Source organism: Triturus cristatus, chromosome 8 (genome assembly GCF_964204655.1).
Source record: "Triturus cristatus chromosome 8, aTriCri1.1, whole genome shotgun sequence".
NCBI classification, from domain to species: Eukaryota; Metazoa; Chordata; class Amphibia; order Caudata; family Salamandridae; genus Triturus; species Triturus cristatus.
Genome location: NC_140591.1, coordinates 438,738,321 through 438,761,312, shown reverse-complemented (window position 1 = coordinate 438,761,312; position 22,992 = coordinate 438,738,321). Strand labels below are relative to the sequence as shown.

The window sequence follows — 22,992 nt, the reverse complement described above, 5'->3', positions numbered from 1 at the left end:
TAAGAAAAGAATGGATGGATTGGATGGATGGATTTATTAAAGGGTGGAGAGAGGGATGGATGGATAGGTTTGCAGATGGATGGATACATTTGGCTATGACTGGACAGACAAATGGACAGGGGGTGGAATGGTGAAAGACTGAAATACGGATGAAAGAATGAGTGGACGACAGAATGTAAATGTTAAATGATGGATATCAGTGCATAGATGGAAGGATGAATGGATAGATGCTTGGATAGAAGAGACAAACAAGAGAGACCTTCTAGGGAGGGTCGCAATGACTTGCTTGGTGCCATAAGAGCTTTGCTTCAAAGTGGGGGGAGTATTTTAATTTTCTGGCTACTCTCTTGCTGAAGTGGACACTTAGCGCTACATAGAATCACCTCTAACACTGAGCATTGGTTTTCCTATGGCTTACCTCAAGGATTACTGTTTTTACCTTTTGATACGTTGAATCGATATGTGCGCATATGATTTTTTTCGTCTACCTGTTTCTAAAATAAATTATGCTAATAAAAGAACTGTTTTCTATATAGTTTTGCCTACGATGCTCTGTATGCTTAATGAATGAGTTATTTTCATATTGGGGATTTTTCCCGGTGTGTTGCAAACGGTAAGGAATTCCCATTCGGCACCCTCCAAGGGTTTAATTATTTCTCCCTTGCATACGCTCTATTTATTTTCTCCAATCTCTCTGCTGTCCACAAAGGCCACCTTAGGTTTAATTTTTAGAATCTAAAGTGCTAGAAATACGAAACATAACCTTGTGAATTATACATTGTACAGAAGGCGATCTTTATTTAATCAGCTAACTAAATTTCACAAAAGCTTGGGCAATGAAAGAGAAAAGCCGCGTCCTGCAGCTGTCACGAGATGACCTAGGGGCCAGGGGGTCAGCAGTTGGTGGGTGGGCCTCTTGTCACACCTCGACCACTCGCTGGCCGCGTGCTCCATTCACAAATTTCAAAGCTAGTCGGTTTCCCTTCTCCGAGAAGCGTGCGCCTGCGGCTGGTGACCGCCCCTTGGAGGCGGCGCTTGGCTGGTGCAGCCTCCCCTGCCAATAGTATTCACAGCACAGGGGAGGAGAAGCAGAGAAGGACTTGTTTCCGTGACCGACTCTCCAGTTTCAAAACTTCCTCTGGTGCCACTAACTCCGGCTGCTGCGTTTTCAGCCAGATCACCTGCGAGGACAAAGAGGCGCAGAGCGCCAGGGAGTCGGTGCACCCGCCTTGGGGTAAGTCTTAGGGGTGGGCGCTGAAATCCTACGGAGGAGTGAACGGTGACCCTGGGCAGGCGCGCCTTGTCTCCCGCACCTCCCTTTGCGTGCGCTGTACGAGCGCCCGAACAACTAACTTATGCATATTTCCTACTTATACGTATTTCCTACCTGTTCCAATAACTTGCAATGTTTACCCACCTTTGTTTCTGGTCAGTTTCAGTTTATTCTTACGTGGCTATAGCGGGATTTAACTTCAACCTTGCTGGCTCGCGGGTTTTGATACCTGGTTCACAAATTGAATATTTTCATTCCATTATGTGTTTTTTTTTTTTTACTAATTCCTGACTTTTTTAGACTGGGCGTAGATAGGCCTCTGCGAGGCAGGGGGTGCTGCTTCCAGGATGTACCCGGTCTATCTCATGCCTAACCGCAGTGATGATATGGAGGGCAGGGGGAGGGGGGGCGTTACGCCACTGTTCTGAGGCTTCTATAGTGCGAGCGGGAGACAGCACTCAAGCTCCCCTACTTCCTTACACCTAGGAACGCCACTGTTTCTTTAGTAGATTGGGCCTCCTTGTTTCATCATGTGTTGCACCTGGCCAGCTCTCTATCTGTGTTTACGTATGTGTTTTAGGTGTGCGCCGCACACGTCACATTTGCCATCACCTCAGATTGTGGTGGTGTTGCTGTATCCCGCACAGTAATTTCCCTAATCGAAAAAGGGTTGCAGAAAAGTTAGATCATCGCTCCGCCTGCAACTACATAAAACTTGAAAATGCCCCTTTCTTTGCTCGCTGACTAATCACTGGTAGTCCCTGTGAATTTGTAAACCAGTTTGTGCTTTGCGTAGCTAGCTAAAGCTGGATTCGATTATCCGCGTGGACAGTTGATCGATGAAAGCGGAACGTGTCTATCTCATGTTTTATCGCTGCCGGGCGAAGCGCTGTACCCCAACTCTTCCAGTACATAAAGTATCAACGGGAAGAAGAAAAAATCGCACGCAAGCAGGAGGGGATATGCAATCACGCAATTAGTAGGCGACGTGCGTGGAGAGATATAAACAAATATCCGAGTATCCCCTTTGTCAGATTTCTAAGGTTGATCGCATCCTCTCACAATCACTCAATAATTCTTTATTCGACTATTAATGATCTAAAAAGTACCATTAAAAACACATACGAGGTAGCACACATCTTAGAACAGAAAAGCTATGAATAAATATACAATAGTCCCGTCACAGCTAGATTTGTTGCATTTATTCAGAATTATTCCAAAGAATAGCAGCGCCCCTCCCTGATGACCATCTGTGACCATTTTATCCCTAGTAAATCTCGCGAGACAGGTTCGCTTTACTCTATATGGGGCAGTGGATTTACAGCTGCATTTTGGATATGTGTAACAAGGCAGTTTAGTGGTCCTGGAGCCACAGATAGTGTTGGCATGCACTGTTTCTGTAATGTTTTCTTTCGCTGGAACTGAAAGGAGAGAGAACCTGCTAATTTTTCTAATTTGGGAATCTAGGTTTAGTTTGTCTTCAGAAATTACATCCAGATGATTGGCTTCCTTGCAAAGAGAGCCTGTTGGGGCAGAGTAGGTGTGGCTGGGGTAGGCAAAAGGGCATCCGTGAGCTGTTTGGCCCTATTTACCATGTCTCTACTTTTTGCTCTAGTGTGTTTCAGCTCTTATAATCCGTTTCTGGGATCACCCTGTTCAGGCTGCCTGACACAGTAGCAGTTCTCAACGCCAGGCAATTAAAAAAAAGTTGAAGTAATAAAAAAAAACTTGGCTCCAATACATGGAGAGTTGCCATGTATGAGAGATGATATAAAATATTTTTTGAGTGTTGCATCATTAACTCTTATATATTCTAGTGGGCTGCAATTTCCAGGATTTTGTGAAACTATTCTGTTTCTGGAAAGTTCTAAATCATTAAGTTGTTCACTGCTCTAAGTACTACTTTGATTTGCTACAGTGTCACTGTTGTACTGCGAGTACATTTCAATATGAAAGTTTACTGGTTTGGCCACTTGGGGCTAGAAGATGATTCTTTATTAATTCTTCCCCCCCTTCCGCACCTCCCTCTTTTTTCAGTTCTGATGAAATCAACGAGGCCCCAGGCCTCAAATGTACACTGAAATTTACCCTAAAGCAACAAAATGTAAATTATTATGGGGTAAACAAAGGGCCATATGTAGAAATGCAAAGGCAGTGCGGGTCAATGATCATAGGATCATGTGATTGTTTGTTTTTGTATTGTTTTGCAGGGTTTGTGGAGTGTAGCATTCACCAATTATGGTGTTTCGGGGCTTTAGCCTGCAAACTTGGGTCTAGGGTTGTGGGTTTTCAGAGCATGCTTCCCTTGAGGGCTGGGACTTCAGTCCCATGTCCCCTAGTTTGTTGCTGTAGTTTCGTCTTCGCGGTGGTTTGGATGATGGCCACCCACTTGAGCTCTGACCTGGCCAGTCACTTGTTAGGATCTGATGGATAGCAGTGCTGAAGTACTACACCACTGCCTACATGTGATATGAACAAGAGACCTGGTGGTGGTTAATATATCTAATGTTGGTATTTTAGTCATGATTTTTTTTAAAGGGATCACAGCATACCATTTGGTAAATCTGAGGTCCTTGAATCTGGTTGATGCATTCTTTGCATCCTGCGTGTGTGTGTGTGTGTGTGTGTGTGTGTGTTTTTACAAAAAAAAATTAAAGACAAATTTGATTGGGTCTTTCAAATTGCATTATTCCCTGTGTGTGTGTATATGTATATAGTTATAGACAATGATCCCAACGGCCGGCGACTATACCGTAACCAGGCAACATGGAGGACCAGGATTTGACTTTTTCAATTTACCCTTACTCTGGGGTGAATACACGGGCTCCACTACCACGGCAACTAAGGATTTTTGTGAATAGTCTACTTGACAGACTAAGCCCTGATGAAGTTCCTTATGCAAAAGGAACGAAACGCGTTCGCTGATTTTAATTCAATTATAAATAAAGAAGGATGATGGACTAATCTTGGTATCCCGATTTCATTTCTGGTGCACCTTCCATGTAAAAGATATATAATTTTTTTTGTTTCAACCGGGTTTAATAAGAGAATAATTAACTAATACTAAGTAAACCCCCCTAATGACGGGTGCATTCGGTAAACCCTGAGTTAAGGAAAGACCTGCTTGGGCGAATTGTTCCTGATAGTAGGAAGTGGCAAAGGTTTCTATCTATTCAAGTTCATGGGATGGTAGGCATCGGGAAGACGTTTTTGGGACCCTTCGGGTTTGTGACTTCGTATCTAATAGTAAGGAGGGTGAGGGGGGGAAAAGGTCGACAGGCCAACAATAATTGGTCCTGTCCTATATAACATGGCCTAGAGCCGTGTGGATAGCCGAACAGCCTGTCATTAGATGTTAAATGTGTCTGAATCTTTAAAGGACTTTAGTAATGGGTCCTATCTTGTTGCGGCAGGTTTTTTACCATAGGCCCCTGTGAATCGCACAACTCTCTGCTATCCCCTAGTTCTCCGCTTCCTTTTTCCATGCCAATGTCCCAGGAGGGTGTCTAAGAAAAGGTTTTCCCCAAAAACAGGATTGATAGGCTCAAGAGGGGGGAAGAGAACAAAAATTAACGTAAAGTAACCTCTTTGACGGCCTCTATTTCTTTCTATTACTGGCAAATGCTCTCATTGAGTTTTAACACACATGCGCACCTACAGTGAAGTCCTCCAAGATACAATGTATACACACACGAAAATATTTACTTTTTATCTTTGTTTATTTTTCATTTTGTAAGTAAAAGTATTTTTTGTATCAAAACAGTGATTGTGAACATTTCATTTACAATGTTTATAATTTTCAATGTTTCTCAAATATACTGAAAAACAAATTATTACAATTGGATATTTATAGAATAATCAAAACACAGAATACTTAGCCCCTCGAAAGGCTAATTAATTCCCTACATTCAGATCTTGCATACTAATCTTGCATACAGACACTCATACCACATACCACACACTAACAAAAAAACACACAATAAGAAAGTGTACAACTGGATGATTAAATTTGTCTAAAAACAATCAGAGAATTTTCATATTTGTCTGTACATTTCATAGTGTTGAATTTACTTTATTCTTATTCTTTGTTCTGAGTATGTCCAAATAGCCTTTTTTGTCCAGTTGTAGCAGTGCTGGTCTACGCACGTTTCGGTGAGCAATGGTTTAGATACACCTTCATCAGGACCATTAAGGATTGAAAAACTTTTCTATGCACAAACGAGGGGACAGATATCTGCTAAAGGTGGGTTGTATGTTCAAGCTTTTGCAAATCTGTTGCTATCCTCAGCTACTATCTTGGTTGGTCGTTGAGATCTCTTGTAAATTTGATCATGCAGACTGCAAGTTTGTCACGAACTGTGGGTATGGCCAGGTCTATATATCTTCTATCCACATATAATTGTGCGGTATTTGGGAGAACCTTCAAAAGAAGATATAATGACAGGAGTTGTTAATAATCTTCAGTATAAACTGTCGTAACGGCCTGTGTACGTGCTGATTAACAGGTCCGAATCTGTTAGTAGCGATATAGTATCTTAGTTGTCAGCATCCCGCGCCATATAATCCATCGTCGTCAAAGCCTCGAACTGTCATTATATCTTCTTTTGAAGGTTCTCCCAAATACCGCACAATTATATGTGGATAGAAGATATATAGACCTGGCCATACCCACAGTTCGTGACAAACTTGCAGTCTGCATGATCAAATTTACAAGAGATCTCAACGACCAACCAAGATAGTAGCTGAGGATAGCAACAGATTTGCAAAAGCTTGAACATACAACCCACCTTTAGCAGATATCTGTCCCCTCGTTTGTGCATAGAAAAGTTTTTCAATCCTTAATGGTCCTGATGAAGGTGTATCTAAACCATTGCTCACCGAAACGTGCGTAGACCAGCACTGCTACAACTGGACAAAAAAGGCTATTTGGACATACTCAGAACAAAGAATAAGAATAAAGTAAATTCAACACTATGAAATGTACAGACAAATATGAAAATTCTCTGATTGTTTTTAGACAAATTTAATCATCCAGTTGTACACTTTCTTATTGTGTGTTTTTTTGTTAGTGTGTGGTATGTGGTATGAGTGTCTGTATGCAAGATTAGTATGCAAGATCTGAATGTAGGGAATTAATTAGCCTTTCGAGGGGCTAAGTATTCTGTGTTTTGATTATTCTATAAATATCCAATTGTAATAATTTGTTTTTCAGTATATTTGAGAAACATTGAAAATTATAAACATTGTAAATGAAATGTTCACAATCACTGTTTTGATACAAAAAATACTTTTACTTACAAAATGAAAAATAAACAAAGATAAAAAGTAAATATTTTCGTGTGTGTATACATTGTATCTTGGAGGACTTCACTGTAGGTGCGCATGTGTGTTAAAACTCAATGAGAGCATTTGCCAGTAATAGAAAGAAATAGAGGCCGTCAAAGAGGTTACTTTACGTTAATGTCCCAGGAGGGGCAATGGATTTCCACCTCCTGGTGATGCTGCGCTTAGCTAAAATAAGAGCCAGGTCTGCAAATTTGGCCTGGACTTCATGACCCTTCCTCCGTGGGTAGAGGCCTAGAAGGCAATTTTCAGCCATGTGTCATGATGTGTCCCCCGCGTGCCTGCTGTGACCTGGCTCTAGTAATTAAGTAGGGCAGGCCCAGAGGATGTGAAGCAGATCGGCATCCTGCTCGGGACATCTGGGACGCGCCTCTGTTGTGTTGGGGAAGATGGATTGTATCCTATGTGGTGTGAGGCATGCACACTGTGTTAGCATATATTGTATACATGTGTGTTGCAGGCTTCTCGCTTGGGATATTCCTAATCTAGTATTAAAGTCTTTTGAGTGTCCTATCGATATCTCTTTCCCAATTGCGTCCTGCTTATGTTGAAGGACGTCCAATCTATGTGTAGTGAAGTCCTGTGTCTCTCTTTCCCCTGTTTTTGATTCAGGGGGTTCATTGTTTCCATATAGCTCAGGTTCAGGGTATTATGGCCTTTTTATCTGTCATCTTCTACTTTGAATGTTGGCAGGCTCAGTAGTTTCTTGCTTAGTCTGTGTTCTCCACAGTCCACAGGAGTTAGTCATGTGTGTTTTTTTTTTTTTTTTTTTTTTTTTTTTAAGTATATGGATGGATCGAATAGGTTTGTGAGTGACTAGGAAAAGACCAGTCTTGTTGAGATCTTTGGGTGAGATGCAGTGACGGTGCTGGTAAACTGGCAGCCTGTTAGCCGTACACACTGGGAGATGGCATAGTTGGTGCCTTAGTATACGACCATAAATCATTGGCCCGTGCTTCCATATTTTCCTTCCACCTCCTTTGCCAGCCGGGCCCTAAACTCACTATCATAGTGAACCCAGGCATATCCCCCAAATGTGAAGTGAGCCTTTCATATTGCATCCATGTACTCAAAGCCACACAGCACTCTGGGTACTAACCACAGTAGACACTAGCATATATCAAGAACACAGCTGTCCAATTCTCGATGGTCATTGGGACCTGGGATTGTTTAGCTAACTAGTGTTCTTCTTCGGACTCCTCTTTAGCCCTAATAACTCTGTGTAACTGAAGACTTCTGTGTGCCTGCCCTTCCATATTTGTTCTTTCTTGGCATTCATCAGATGTGCCCCCAGTGGTTTTGTGATTCTCCATACACAGAAGCTTTTTCTTCTTTAACTCCTTGCTCTCCTTTTTATCTACCTACCCTGTTTCCTCTTTATCTCCAATGACCTCATGTCCTATTTCTTCCCTTCTGTTCCCATCCCGTCTTTTCCGGGCTCCTCTAATTTCTTAACTCCTTCTGTCCTCTGCCCCTCCACACCTTTGTGCCCAGTCTCCTAATTCTCGTCTGTCCCCTACATATTTGTGTAAACTGGCATCTGTCTCCACCAGTGATCTGTCTCCACCAGTGCATCCCTCGAGTCCACACCCCACCAGTCATTTGCATCAAACCATTCCTCAGTGGCCGTGAAGGCACACTAGACCTTTCCCCACTTGCTGCTGAGGAGGCCCCACTAGACTTTCCCCGGGTTGTCGCTTCTGTCCATCACTGTCTTCTAACCAGCGTCACTGGGCCCTGCAATATCTTGTCGGGGTTGACGAACCACACTGGACTCTCCTGAGTCCGCATCCTCCGTTCTGTCCCGGGTTGAAAGGCCTGATTGCCTGCCGGGGAGTGCTAAACTCCCAGACGAAATTTCCCTGTCTATTGGCACCCATAGCCACCTCCCGCTAACTCCCTCCAAGGCGCCCCATTGTCCGAATTACTGGTAGCCACTGCCCTGCCCCTGCACTGCCTTTGTGCAGCCCCCGTTCTTTTCCTGCGGAATACCTTCAGAGGCTTCGTCCCTCGCCTCATACCTGCCCTGACCTCTCCCTCTAGCCCATACTGCCTCCTGCCACATTCTCCTTCTGATCTTCGCTCCATTGGAGCATTGCTGCCACAATTGCAGATGCAGGTCCCGCTGCTGGCTGTGCTGAAACGCATCACATGCCCTTTCACGTGATGGGAGCCTTAAGCGCCCCCCCCCTGCATCTCTAATGCATCGCTTGCTGTGGCCCTGCTGTCCTGCAAAGCTGCTGTGTACCCCCGCATGCTTCCCATGCTGTACGCAGCCCTCCTGACTTAAATGTACCGCTGCTGCCATGACAGCCTGCAGATGCGGGCGGTCACCCATGGCACCAGGTAAGGAAACTGACCCGGCTACTCAATGGGCCTCATGTCCCGGTGCCACTTCTTTCTTGGTCCGCAACGTTTTGGTGTGCCGCAGCGAACATGCAAATAACACAACCGTCACTCCCTTTAGTGCCCTCCTCAGTGGCCGACTTCTTACTGCAACCTCACCAGCCTGAGTTTCGGGCTGCAGCAAATCCTCCCCCACTTTCCTCTCCTCCATACACCTCCGACTCCTGCAGACCTTCTACCACCTCACCAGTTCTGGCTAGCATTTACTATACTTTTTGCCCTCTTTACACAAGGCTTATAATTACACATTGTAATGCCTTCTTATTGTCCTTCCTATACACACAGCCATTGTGTCAACTTCAACAAAATTATGTCTATGCGCCCCACACTAGATATCACAATGTCTTCATAACTCCTCCCCTGCTTGCTCCCAGCCAATCCCTGCTTTCCAGCTCTCTGGGCTGCACCACCCGTCCAACTTGCCTGGGAAGCATACCTTAAGGTGGCTGCCACCCAGAGCCTTTTTTCTAATTCAGATATTTGTTGTTGTTTTTGTTTTTAGAGCGATGCGACAAAACAAGTACATATACATTTTTTTGTTTTATATAGCACGAACTCGACCCGAAGGTATTGGAAAGCTTTACATGTGCACCCGTTACATTACACGAGGACACATTATATTTTTTTTAGTTTTTTTAGGCATGGGGTATTAAGGGGCATACCAACAAGGCCAACAACGCCGCTTTAACTGCGGTTTTCGGCCAAAAAGCGGAGATTGAATTACCTCTCTATTAGCAAAGACATGCTAATGGGCATTAGCGCGTGTTTCCTGGTGTCAGCCGCTGTTTCGCTAATGCCTCGCATCTCTAATGAGATGCAAAGAAGGCGTTCCCTCTGAAAACAACAGAGAAAAAATCACTAACCGCACATAGCGGTATCAACAAGCCGGACCCTGACACCTATAGCGACATAAGAATCAGCGCTAACCGCAGTTAACGCAGTCGTCTAACGTGTGCTAAATTTCAGACTTAGCTATGTGTATAAAGGGAGGTGGATTGTCTGCCTATGACCACCATGGCGTATCAACAATTGATTCCCTATCACAGTAGTGTTATTGCTAGATTTCCAGCGATAAGCCCGCATTTCGCCGCTATCGCTGCATTATTTATCACCTTGGAGATAAGCGTTGATAATAACGCAATATCTCCGCAATGAAATGCAGCGATAATCACGCTTTGCGATAATTATCGCAGATCCTTGTTGATATGCCCCGCAGTGATTTGTCCAGAAATGCAGGGTGGTGAGCCAACACCGAGACTCGAACTTGGTTCCCCAGTATCGCTGTTGGCAACTCTTGATGTTATGCAATATCCGCCCCCAACATATTTACCAAATGAACATCTCGCAATGTGGGATCGTCTCCTATAGCTGGCATGTTTGCCTTCAACAACAGAAAGGTAGTTGTGGGAATTTCCACTCTTTCGCTAAGCCTACTCTCTCCCCCCCTCCACAAATAATAATATCCCAAACCCTGCCAGAAGACGGTTCCTCTTTTGCTGAACAAAGAGGCTTTCAGCGTTGCCTGTTGTTGTTTCGGCCTTCATTTCCATTTCCGCCCCTCCTCCGGAGATAAGAGACCCTCACAGTCACAAGTTTGCTGTTTACTCACCGTTTGTGGGAAGCAACTTGACGGACCACAACGTGTGTGGTGGCCTTCCTTCAGGACGGAAGAGTATGACGTGCACAGTGGTCGAAGGGGCGTTGAGCAATCCCACGTCAACGGGCACGTCTGCCATTACCCGTTCTTTTCTGATAGTTTGATCCCCACGGATTCCATTCCGCTGCCCACTCGACATGACCCTTCTTTGAGACTCCAAGGCAATTCAAAGGTAATGTTGTGACTTCGGCTTTCAGTGGAGCGGGTCCCTCTGGTTCTTAGCCCGCCACGGACCGCCAGTCATTAAAAACTGATGTTGTCACAGGCCCCTGTCGGGTCCTCGTGCGCTTAAAGCTACAGGCAAGATAATCCTCGATTTTTTAACAATAACTGTACAAACGTTAAGGAATTCCATCTCAAGGATGCAAGACCTGTTTACGTTTCAATTGTTTTATTTGATCGAGCAGTCTTTGAGTGTTTGCTTTTCCAGGATATTATTTGTATAATTTTTTTCGTACATTTGCAGTTATATTGAGCCGAGTCTCTGTATCTCTGAGTTCACTTTGTGAGTGGCTGTTAATCACATGCATACTTGGAAGCGACGGAGCGGAGGCTGCAGGCAGCGTTTTTCTGAAGGTGCCAGTCAGTCACGTTGGGTCATAAAAGAGCGCAGAGCACGTGCTCGTGAAACACTGGACTCTACAGAACAGCGGTCACGAGATTAAATTGAATTTGTGATTTAAGTTTACTTTTTAAGCCATGTCCTTCATTACGTAAGCCACTCATTTTGGAAATGCTTCATAGCTAAACCTCTTAGGCCATGCCCGTTTTAGAGACCCACTGACTTATTGTATCCCGCTTAAAGTCATGGGCGTGGCTTCTTCCTTAGATAGAGAGAAACCTCGGCGTAACTGGGAACCAACTTCGAGTCCTGGCATTGGCTCAACAGCCTGCGGTTTTGGGCACATCACTTAATCTCCCCGTGCCAGACTTCGTGATTACAGGCTGCTTTATGGTCTACACAGCACGGTGTAGTCTCAACGCGAATACGTTGTTGATACGACACCACTGCTCAGGATTGAATCGGGATGTTCTTGTGAAGGCGAGGGGGTACCACCAGCTGAGCGCGCCTTGCCCCCCTTGAACCTCCCGCCCGAATTCTTCTCCTAGAAGTCTGTTTTTCTCACCTCACCCCTTTTAATCCCCGTCCCCCACGGGGGTGTCGATTACTGGTTGCCCTTGAATGGTTTCTTCCAGTAGCCAGCTGTCCGACTTTGCGCATACTCTTCTATATTTTGTGGTGGCGGAAGTCTGTTGTGTTTAGTGTTTTGGCTGAAAGTAGCATTTGGGGTTGCGCGCTGTCGCCACTACAGACAAAACCTATGTAGTCGTCCCATCATTATTTGTTTTTATTTGGTCACGAATTGCCTATATGTGTTTGTTCTGTTTGTTTTGATTGATTTAGGTATCAAATCTGGTGGCACCGAATGAGTTTTGATGGTGGTAGGTGCTCGTTTCCTGAGAACTTATTAAATAATGTTTAGGAACCTTGTACCTACATAGAGCTTTTCACGTGCATACATATCTGTCTGTGAGAGTTGAATGGGCGTCACATCCACAAACTTACTCATTTATGGGTATTGACAAGCCACATAAAGAAATTTTCATACCCTGAAAGTTTGGCATTTCATCCTCTTATGGGCAGGAGAAAATCCCTTTACTGAGTGACATAGGAGCACCTCCAAAAATGTGTTCGGTGAACACTTCCTTTACAATGAAAAATATATCCCATATAGGGGGGAATAAAAGATAAACGCTATCCGTTGTGTTTGCAGTTATGTGCTTATTTTTTTTATTTTTTAACATGCTAGTAATTTCACGTGTATATTATCGTCGGGCATAAGGGAATTCAGAAAACATTTCAAAGATTACACCAAGGCAAATGAAGTAGGTTTCAAGGCTCAAGTTGCAAACATTTTGGAAAGTCTAAACCGATACCGATGTAAAGCTCTACCCACGCCAAATGGCAGATTTACGTCTATTTTGGAGAAAGACCTGGAATTGTCGTTGAGCGGTATGCAGGGAAATGAATGGACTGATGGGTGACTCTGATGCTCCAGGCCTGAGCTTCCTGTCTTGATGCTCCAGGCCTGAGCTTCCTGTCTGGCGTATTCCCGCTCATGGGTATAAATTTATGAATTTTGGTAATTCAGAAACGTTCCCAGAAACGTGCACCTGAAAGTGGGCCTGGTGCAGCCTTTCAGGCATACAACACAGGGCATGTTGTGTGACGTTAATGCAGAGTTATACCGTGGGTCTAACCAGGGCTTTAAGTGAGTCCGATCCCTCTGGGTCACAGACCCACCAGAAATTAAATAGTGACCTTGTAACAGGTCCCACTTGGGCACAAGTCCATTTTCTAAACTTACCAGGCTAAACACAAATCAATTTCTTGTGATTGTAAAAACAAAATACCCTAAACCATATGTGCGTTGTATCTCCTTTTTACATTTCATGTTTTATGTAGTTTTCAATTCTTTAACAGTGTTTTTTTTTTATGGGAAGTTTTTTTTTTTTCCCCACGCCTCTTTACTCTTATATCTTATGCGTCTTTGGACGTTCGAGTTGTGGGTGCGTTCTTATAACCGGTCACAATTGAGATCTCTGAGGTTGAGGCTAAAGGCATTGCCAGTTTCTCCCAGTGGCTATCATTGGGTCATAAAGGTGTTCGGAGCACATGCTTATCCAATCCCTGGCCTCTCTGTAGGCAACACGGGGCGATGGCCGTCTATGCCAGCTGTAATTGTGATTCTATGCTAAAGTGTTTCAAGGAGGTAAACTGCTGTTAAAATATTGACACGGAGAACTTGAAAAGAAAACTCAGTGCTCATAGGTGAGTGAGTGGGTGCGTTGTGGTGTGGGCGGATACTGAAGAGGAGGAGGTGAAAGGAAGTACAATCAGGAGAGCCGCGGTGTGGAATATGCCGATGGAGGATTTCAGAAAGATGTGGGGAGGAAAAGGTGTGTCTAACAGACTCTGTAGAGAAAGTGGCATGAATGGGAGTGAGGGGCTGAAAGGGAGTGTCTGAGGTTTTGTTGGTACTCGTTTATCGCCAAACTGCAAGAAAGCATTGGCAACGCCAACGGGTCTGGCTTGTTTAAGGTGGGAGTCCGTTACTTTGTGATATGCTTGGATTCAATAGCAGGAAGCTGAGAGAGTCATCTAAATCCTAGTATTGTGGCTCTCTGTGAGCAGCACCGGAGTCTAGTTTACAATTTTTAAGCCATATTCTTAATTCCATAGGCCATGCCTCTTGGAAATAATTCCTAGCTACGCTTCCTAGATCACACCCCTTTTAGAGACCCCCACCCCCTTACCCCCACGTTTTTTCATCCCACTGGGAATAACTCCACATTACGGCAATGCAGCTAAATGTGGAAATACAGGTTTCCCCCCAGGGAAAATACCTTTCCCTACTTGTCCACAATGTTCAATCTCCCTTCCCACTCTTTAAGGGCAGTTACTCTAGTCTTCTACTGGAGTCAGTGTTTGAATGCTTCCAGGGTGGAAAGGGGTTAGAGAAAAGGTTGCGAATGCCGCCAAAGTTACAAGTTGGTAGGTTTTCTCCTAAAACCATGCCTTGACTCTCCACCACCTCGCACCTTCTTGCTCTGGTTTAGTGCTACATACTTGTTGGCAGCTGTGGTGGTGTAGAATTACTCACTAGTACCTCACAGATATCCTTTTGTATATGACTTGTACCTGAATAGAACCATTTTAGACTGTAAGTAGCTTTCTGAATCATGCCTGCTATGTGGTGTTCGGATGATTGGTAGGAGGGAATCGCCCAGAAACAAGAAACAACGCAATATAGTGTTTAACAAGCCCGCCAAATCGAGCACCTTCAATGCCGCCTTCATTATCGGTACTTGTGACCATAGAGAATTTTCAGTCTCTGTTTTCTTTATCCGTGAAGCTGTGCTCGTGTCCACACCCGAGCCCATACTTCTAAACCTGCCTTGGTTTCTTTGTTAGTAAGAGGTTCCAGTTCAGAGTGAACACGTTTTTCTCAGTTTCACTTCTGTTTGGAGCGGGTGTGGACTTGTGCCTTGAAGAAGCGTCTGTGCCCAAAACATTAGCTTGTGTGAGCAATGCGGCAGTAAGTCTGCGTTTGGAGACGTTAACGAAGAACATGGGGTGTTCCATGTTGTATAGCTTGAGCTAACTTTCTACTTGCTGAATGTGATATTGGAAAAAATATTTTTATTAGCGACCGAACCGAACCTGTTTCGTAAAACCTGATCGAGCACTTTAAGCTTAAGTATTGCTCTGCAGATATCCATCCCTCTTTCACTCATCTGAGGAGGTTGGCCGATTGTAGCTTGCTACTACTACTCGAAGCATTGTAGGCAATCCATGCTACGGCCTTCTGTCATGAGTATGGTGGGTTGGGCACACTTCTGGGCTTCTGCTGCAAGTTAAGTCTGGATCACTTTCAGTTCAACATTTTTTTTAAAACCACGTTTCACTGTACTTGTCTCCCAAACCGCCATCTGCTGCATAGCGCCAGAGTTCAACGAAAAATTTTTGTTTTAGCTCAAACCCATCAAAGGGTTATTTAAGGAAGTGCCACATGCCAGGTCCTGCAGTGGCAGACCCTTTGTAGTTTCAGCAAGTTTCAGTTGCTGATTGCTGTAGTCCGGTGTTAAACTGGTGATAATGCTTTAAAATCACCACGTCAGTATTAATGCATGTACACATGACGAGCTAGCGTGAATATACTGCCACTAAGTGGGCTGTATTATTGACCATAATTAGCTTTATGTTGTCGCCTAATTTACTCAAGCCTGTCAAATGATGCGATGCTCAATTTGCCACATAATTGCAGTCGGACTGTATGCAACTCTCAGGAGGTGGCGCTGTAAGTTTTAAGGCAGCAGGTTGCATAACAAAAATGTTAAATGGAATTATTCCAAACACTTGAAACAACTGCTGCATTAAGAACGCTGTGTTATCTAAATTGAAGTTGCCCAAAGGGTTAACCTCTACATTTTCATGACAAAGAAGGAACTATAATTTACATCATCTTCTTTAAACTACATTTAAAGATGTAAGCGCTGTATATTACTGCTCTGGACAAATGCCGCTCTCTGTATTTAGTTGCGGGAATTAACATCCTATTGTCAAGATTCTCGCAGTTTAATGTCTTTAATACACTAGAAAAGAAGACTCGAGTTACTAGTTAACATTTAAATGGATCTGGGACTTAAGCTATAACCTTTTTGTTGATATCTGCCTGTCATGCAGCGGCTGGTGGAGTATGTTGCAAGTGAGGGAAATCATAATTACGCGGGAATAACATTGGGATTGTGTAAATCTAAAGGCCATGCATAAAGGTTTTTTAGGTCTCGCCTGACCCAGCGCATGCGCTGGTCTGGCGAGACTTATTGAGAGGGCTCCAAAAAGTGCTACCAGGCCAGCCTAGACCTACAGTGATGTTTGATCGCGATCACTTTCACTTTCACGGCCGCTTGGCATAGCCAATAGGTCTCGCTTTTGGGACCTTATAAGTATTTAGTTATGTAACTAAGTTACCAAAGGCGAGACCTATTGGCTAATCCAATGCTTGTATGTCTAAGCAAGTGTCCCAATAGGGGCTATTGGGTAGACGGTCGGCATATGATAGCATTAGAAATTGAATAGGCTCCAAAATCTACTCAGTTTTACTTTATTAGTCATCCTGATCCTGTTATTGGCACACAAACCCCTACAAAATCTAACTTCAGGTCAGTCTTAGTTTTCTAATTATTGGGCAATTTTATTGCTATATTAGAACTTACCAATGGAGTTTCATTGCACAAACAAGTTAATTTGTTTAGTAATCTGTTTCCAACTCTCAAAGCTCACACTATCATATAGGTACCAGGCAATGTATAAACCATTTATATATTTTAGAGACTATCCTCCAATGTGCTAGAGTATTGTCATCTTCCTGTTTCAACCCCTCTGTAAGGATTCACTCTTGGGTCTTCATCAGGACAGATGCCTTGATGTGGAGGTTCTATTTCATAGTTTGTGTTCCTAAGCGTTCAAAAAATAGCTAGGTGCATGGAGTTTATAAATCGTGCAGTGCATATGCTGGTGGCTGCCTCCCGCAACGGGATGGGTCGGCTTGTATAGTGTTCTGAAGAGTTGGGCAGCAGACATGCATGCCAAGGGCTAATGGAGAGAGTGGTTATGATCGTGGTCCAGTTTCGTCCTCACGGCCACACCTGCAGCATGCTTTTCAAGTCCTCGGTTCCGGGCTACTCCCTGTGGCATGCATTCCTCATGGCATCTCAGCGTATGACCCAAGCCGCTGTGGTCATTCTAGGACCTGCAGGCAGCACTGTCCTGGCTATCACTGTCATGGACTGTGTCCACACAGCTTCCTCCTATAACTGACTCTTCCCCCCTCTCTCTTCTGCCTGTCTGTGTTAATTCAGTACTAACTCTCCTTGCATTTCACTTCCATGTGCTCTTTTCTCCCATCCCTTCATTCTTCTCATATTTCTCCTCTTGCTTTTTCTGTCCTTTCACCTTCCCCGTCTTTTAACTGTTGTACTCTCCATCCGCTTGCTCTTCCTGTGTCTGGTCTCGTGGCTTAGTGGGCTAATGCATCCACTGTTGGGACCGGTGTTTGACCACATGGTCACAGGTTCAAATCCCGGCAGGGCCACTTAGCCTTTCATCTTTCTGAGGTCGATTACATGAGTACCATTGAGTTGGCTAACAATAAACATCTGTTATTCAGCGCCAAGATACCCTTCCGGGTGAACATGCGCTTTACATATGCACATGTTGTTATTTTTTTCCCTCTATATCTTCCATCCATGTATCCCTTTCCCTGTAATCTTCCCTTCAATCTTTGGTCTTCGTGTAACACTTTCCTGCATCACTCTGCGTTTCATTTTTATGCCTCTGCTGCCTGCCATGGTTCTGTTCTGTGAGGTAGGGAAGCTTGAGCTAGTGCTTCTATGCTGTACTTGCCTGAGGAAGTGAAGTCTGCTGCATGTGTTGTAAATGTTCTGTGTAAGTGAGGGAAGCATGAAGTCCTGCTTGGGGGGGGGGGGGGGGGAGGTGCTGAGATGTGTGGTCGCACTGCTTCGTGCAAGGTTTTCACTGTCTTGAGAGGTAGCGAAGCTTGCACTGCAGCTATCTGTCTTTGCCTATGTTCTGTGTATTTGGGGGAAGCTTGCAGTCCTGCTTGACTTGGTGTGTGTGTGCGCACTCTGCAGTTTGCTAGTTTTCGCTGTTATTTATGTAAGGACACCCAGCTCTGCCCCCTGCCCTGTACCTGTGTATATTAGGGAGCCTTGCACTGCTGCTGTCCCTGTTCTACCTTTGTTGTTTGTTAGTGAAGCTTCGTAAAAACCTTTCCACTATGCAAAAGCAAACCGATTGGTTTTGTCAGTGCTTTTTTAATGTGCTTTTGCTTTCAATAGAGTATACATGTGGCTTTTGGTATCTCGTATGCAAGGGAGTAGTGCTGAGCCCACTTAAAGGCTGCCCTTGTGAAAGGTCTCAAACCTAGCACACCTCCTTCCCTCGTGAGCTGTGCAATATAAATAGTTCTTAGTATTCCATGAAACACCTGCAGAAATCACGAGCAGCTGTTTTATTGTCCTTGGAAGGTAAAATGATTTAATCGACCCTGAAGAAGTTCCCGTCCTGTGACCCGTAAAGCTCGATGCATCTCCACATTGGCATCTCAATCGGTTCATCAGACTCTGTGGGCAAGGTTAGCGCTGCATGCTCATGTATTTGAATTATCCGAGTTTTACCGCTGTGCACGGTTTGAATGTATAGTTCGAATGCTTATACATTGCAGTAAGGTTTGCCAATGAGAGTGTGAAGCTTTTTTTTGTTTTTTACCTGCTCCTCTTTCTCGGCTCGGCCCGGCCCGCCCCTGCCAACCGTCTTCGAGTCCCGTGGTTTTCGTGACAGGTGTAGGCTCACTGTTTCTAAGAAATGTTTTTCACTGTTGAACTTTGTTGACTTGCTTTTTTTTTCCTTCGAAGCATAAATTCCACTGCGCGCGGCTCCTAAGCTTCTCTCGTACGTGCAGCTGTAGAAAAAACTTGCATAATGTCGGGCATCGCTAAACCCACGAAGGCATTTAAATGAGCTCTGTAATCGAACCCTTTAAAGAACAAGCATTTGCAATGCACCAGGTCTCGCAATTGCGAGATTTTGAGCTCTTGGCATTGTAAATGACACTGCCTTTTATTTGTGTTAAAAAAACCTGCAATAATAAGACATTGTCATTTACAATACCAAAAGGTCAAAGTTTTCTAAAATGTGAGACCTATTGGATTGCAAATGCTTTTTGTTTACAAGCGCCTCATGTTGAGCTTTTACGTTACGAGGCCACGCCCCTTTCTTTCTTCGAGCCGTGTTTAAAGAAAGGTCCGTGGCGGCTATTAAATTGAGAGCGCGTTATGGGGCGCTTTTACCAAAAAAGCATTTGTTTGTCAAGTTGACAAACACATGCTTTTTGTTTTGTAAAAGCACCTCTTGAAAGTGCGCGTGGCACGCTGAATGTTGCAGGAAAGCATGTAGTGCCTGCAGTAGGAGAAACCATTAAAGAAAATAGTGTTTACAGAGTAAATAATACGTACCTTGTAACAACCGAAGTAAAAGGGCCGGTCTTCATGGGAGGTTACAAATGAAGACAAGGCGGTACTAGGAGAGACTAACAAGCCTATTAACGAATCCGAAACCAGCATTTAAGAAGGACCATGACAAATATGGGAAGAGTGTGGGCGAAGCTTCAAGTCCATACTCCAGTACAGCATGGCTCACAGAGCAGCGCATGAGCTGCCCAGACTCGCCCCCCCCCCCCCCCCCCCCCCCCCCAAAAATGAGGGGCAGGGTAAATTTGTGTTGAAACATCTTTTTTAAAACGTCATTGATTTTCACTCTAAATGTGGTATAATTCTGCGCAGTTACGATCTTGCTTGTTTGGTGGACTATTACATCCACTGCAGGACTTGGATTGTTCCGCTAGTTGCAAGTTTGAATCCCACAGCTTCGCTGGATTTGTTTGCTTCAAAGTTTTTTAATTTTTTTTATTAAAAATATATATTTTTTTGCATTTTTATGATATACATTGCAATAATATGGTCTTGCACGTTACAAGGATCACTTCAACCAGGTTTGACATAGTAAAGTGTCATGCATTGCCACTGAAGGTTATCTTGGCCTTCCGGATCATGTCCATATATTTTAACAGGGCAATACTCCACTCTGGGAACTTCTCGCAGTGCACGCTAGCATTTATAAAAAATGCAGACATCCAATTTTCAGTGGTCATGGTCACCCTGGGCCTCTTAGACAACTCTTCTTCTTCTTCTTTGGACCCCTATTTAGCCCAGAGAGCCCTGTGCAATAATTTAAACATCTCTACGTACTCCACTTTCCATATCTTTTCCTCCGTGGCCAGCATCAAATTCACCCCCAAAGGCTTCTTCATGCCCACGTAGGGCAACTTCCCAATCTTCAATTCTTTACTCTCCTTATCCCCTATTGTCTCAACCTGTCCTCCCTTTAACTTTTCGATGCCAGCCCCACCTCCTACATTGTCCACAGGGGTACCTGGTTGATCCTTGGCCCCTCCACGCCTCTGTTCCTGGAGGCTCGCCAGCCACTAATGCCTTACCAAGACCTTCAACCTGTCTGGCTCTTACCTGTCACGTGCCAACTGGCATCTGCTCGTCTGTGTATACCCCTGTACCCTTTACATACATGCCCTTTTGCAACCTTGTACCACCGCTCTCCAGTTCCACCAATGCATCCACAACTTGTAAAATCATATATGGGGCATGTGCCTCTTCCCGTCTTGGCTTACCAATTATCCAGGTTGGTGCCTGCTCTGAAGCCTGCCGCCTAGCCAGCAGACCACCTCTCCTTCAGAATTGCATACTGCTGGACACCATCTGCTCCCCGATAGTACCATGAAACACACTATGCACAGGAAGGTTAACGGACCTTTCCCTCCCCAGGGATTTTGACTGGCACCACCTCTGTTCGCTTCCATAGGTGCCTCATTCTCCACGATCTCTCCTTTCACCAAACCTTCCTCGTCATGTGCCAGATGGGTTCTGCCATTGCTGCCTTGTCATGTTTGTGCGTATCGCAGGAGGATCTAAACTGTCCTGGGCCACTGCAGACACTCTAAGGGTTCCTGTTGAAGCAGGCCATCTCGACCCGTACCTCTGCTTGCAGGAGGCCACCCCTAGCCTTCCTGCATGCTGCACCAACGAGTCCCCTCATCTGCCAGTGACCACCCTGTCCCACAATGCCGGCCGCACCGTGTACTAGCTTCGCTTTTTTCTCGGGGCATCCAGTCTGCACTGTGCTTTCCTAGTATGCCATTGTGTCAAACTCAGTAATCTGAAAGGGAAATGCTAGGCCTGGTGTCCTGGCCCCAATTAGCAAAAACCTAACCCTGATTGACGCACCACCACCTACTGTACCCCGGGCACCTGCAAACAGTCTGCCGCCTGGCTCACCTCACTCTGTGTGCTGCCCTGAAAAGCTTCACCTACCTCGCCTCCCATTGTCGCCCCCACCCCTTCCGGAGTAGCTTCTGCTGTCCCCTTCCAGGAGTAGGTCCATTGAGGCTGGCTCAACTCTTCTGCCTGACATTCTGCAGGCCACAACCCTGATGGCCCCCACACCCTTTGACTGCTGTCTTCTCCCCCCCACCCCCACCCCCACTCCATTCCAGCATAGCCACCACAACAGCAGAGGTCGGGTCCCTGCCCTTACCTGGGGCTCTAGTGGGGCCAGTAGCCATCTTCCGTCCCTCCCTCTGACCGTGCCACCCACGATCCCCCTCTCCACTCTCCTTAACCCTATCCCCCCACACCTGGACTTCCTCTCCTATTGGGTCACCAGGCCCTGCGGGGGCCTGTCAAGCCAATCTTTCTTTTCCAATGAAGCCACCAGTAGCCATGTGTGCGCCAATCCCTCCCCAGTGCCTGAGCGCTTGTCCCTGTGACATGCTGCCGCTTTTGCAGCATTCCCTGCGTGTCCTGCTAAGCCACGCCTTCACTCCTCATGCCCGTCCACTCATTCCTCGTGTTTACGGAGGACGCGAGCACTGTCTAAGCTATTGCTGTGCCTCCTTTCTGCATCTCCACTGTAGCTGGCATCATGCTGCACATCCTCCTCGCTCCACCGCTCCCTTCATCCAGCCTTCACGAAAGCCACCATCACTTGGCCCGCTCGGGGCCCCATGCCAGATGCCCGTGTGACCCACAACCTTGTTTTTGGGGCCACTCTCTGCAGCACGGAGCGGCCTGTGTCACTGCCTCACCGGTTGACTCATGCAATGGGGAACATGCCCACTCTGCAGCCGCCACTCTTTCTGAGGCCCAGCGTGTTGGCCAGCCAGAGCCTGCCTCGCACCAGCCATCAACAAATCTAGACGCCCTACTGTGTGCAGCATGTGCAACACCGTGGCAACCTAGTCTGCCCCCTGCTCTGCCGTAACTCACCCCTTACGAACCTTCTGACTAATCTACACCTCATTTTACCACACCCTATCAGCTGCCTGGTCACCTAGATTAAAATGGCGGCTAATATCCCAACTGACCCAGGGCTATAAAGGAGCACCAACCAAAGATCCCAAATCTAGCAGAGTTTCAGACTGTACCACCTCTCCCAGTAATCTCAGGGGGCAGCCTACCCCCTAGTCGACTGCCCCCCAAGCCCCTATAAACCCTTATTATTGACGCACACATTGCATCCTGTATTTCATTTAATGCTGAGCATGTTCTGTTACACTCGGCGAAAGATACTTAAATGCGTAAAGCTGCAGCTTGTTGACCTTCCTTCGAGAATAGCGCTAACCCCCCTAAGATGACTGTATGCATTTTCAGCCTCCGTCTTCAGCCACCGAATTTGAATAACATATTTTTCATAATGTGTGCGTGAAGGAAGTGCTCTCAACTTCCTTACTTGTGGCACCTGCTTCTCTGTCTTTAACCTGGCATAGTACTTCTTTCTTCATTTGTTCAACCTTCTGTTGTAACCTACTTTGAACCCTTCTTACTTGACTCTCTGTCTTTGGGCTATGGCATGCAGTGTGATGTGTTACCATTCCCAGGCCTATAGGTGCCGTCTGTGGAATAGCAGTGTCTGGTTAGTCATTTTACAAGGCCCTTCTCGCCTGTTGTTGGTGAATGCTTGTATGAGTTAAGAGGGTCTCATGCAGGTGAGCAAAAGGCGAGTGATTAGATGAATAGGGTGGAGGTAGATGTTCCTACTGATAAAAATGGCCCCCATGCGGGTATTCAACTAGAGGTGGATTTGCAGCGATGAGTC

General features: G+C 45.3%; 1 protein-coding gene across 2 annotated transcripts in view; it reads left to right on the top strand.

Moving 5' to 3' along the window:
* Positions 1-1,075: 1,075 nt before the first annotated feature.
* RUBCNL (rubicon like autophagy enhancer) overlaps positions 1,076-22,992 on the top strand; it is an 82,777-nt gene continuing 60,860 nt past the window's right edge. Inside the window, exon 1 of one of the 2 annotated variants that reach the window (XM_085621843.1) lies at positions 1,076-1,234. The gene's annotated coding sequence lies outside the window, so the exon portion shown is untranslated. The remainder of the gene's footprint in view (positions 1,235-22,992) is intronic. The other variant, XM_085621842.1, reaches the window with a different exon arrangement.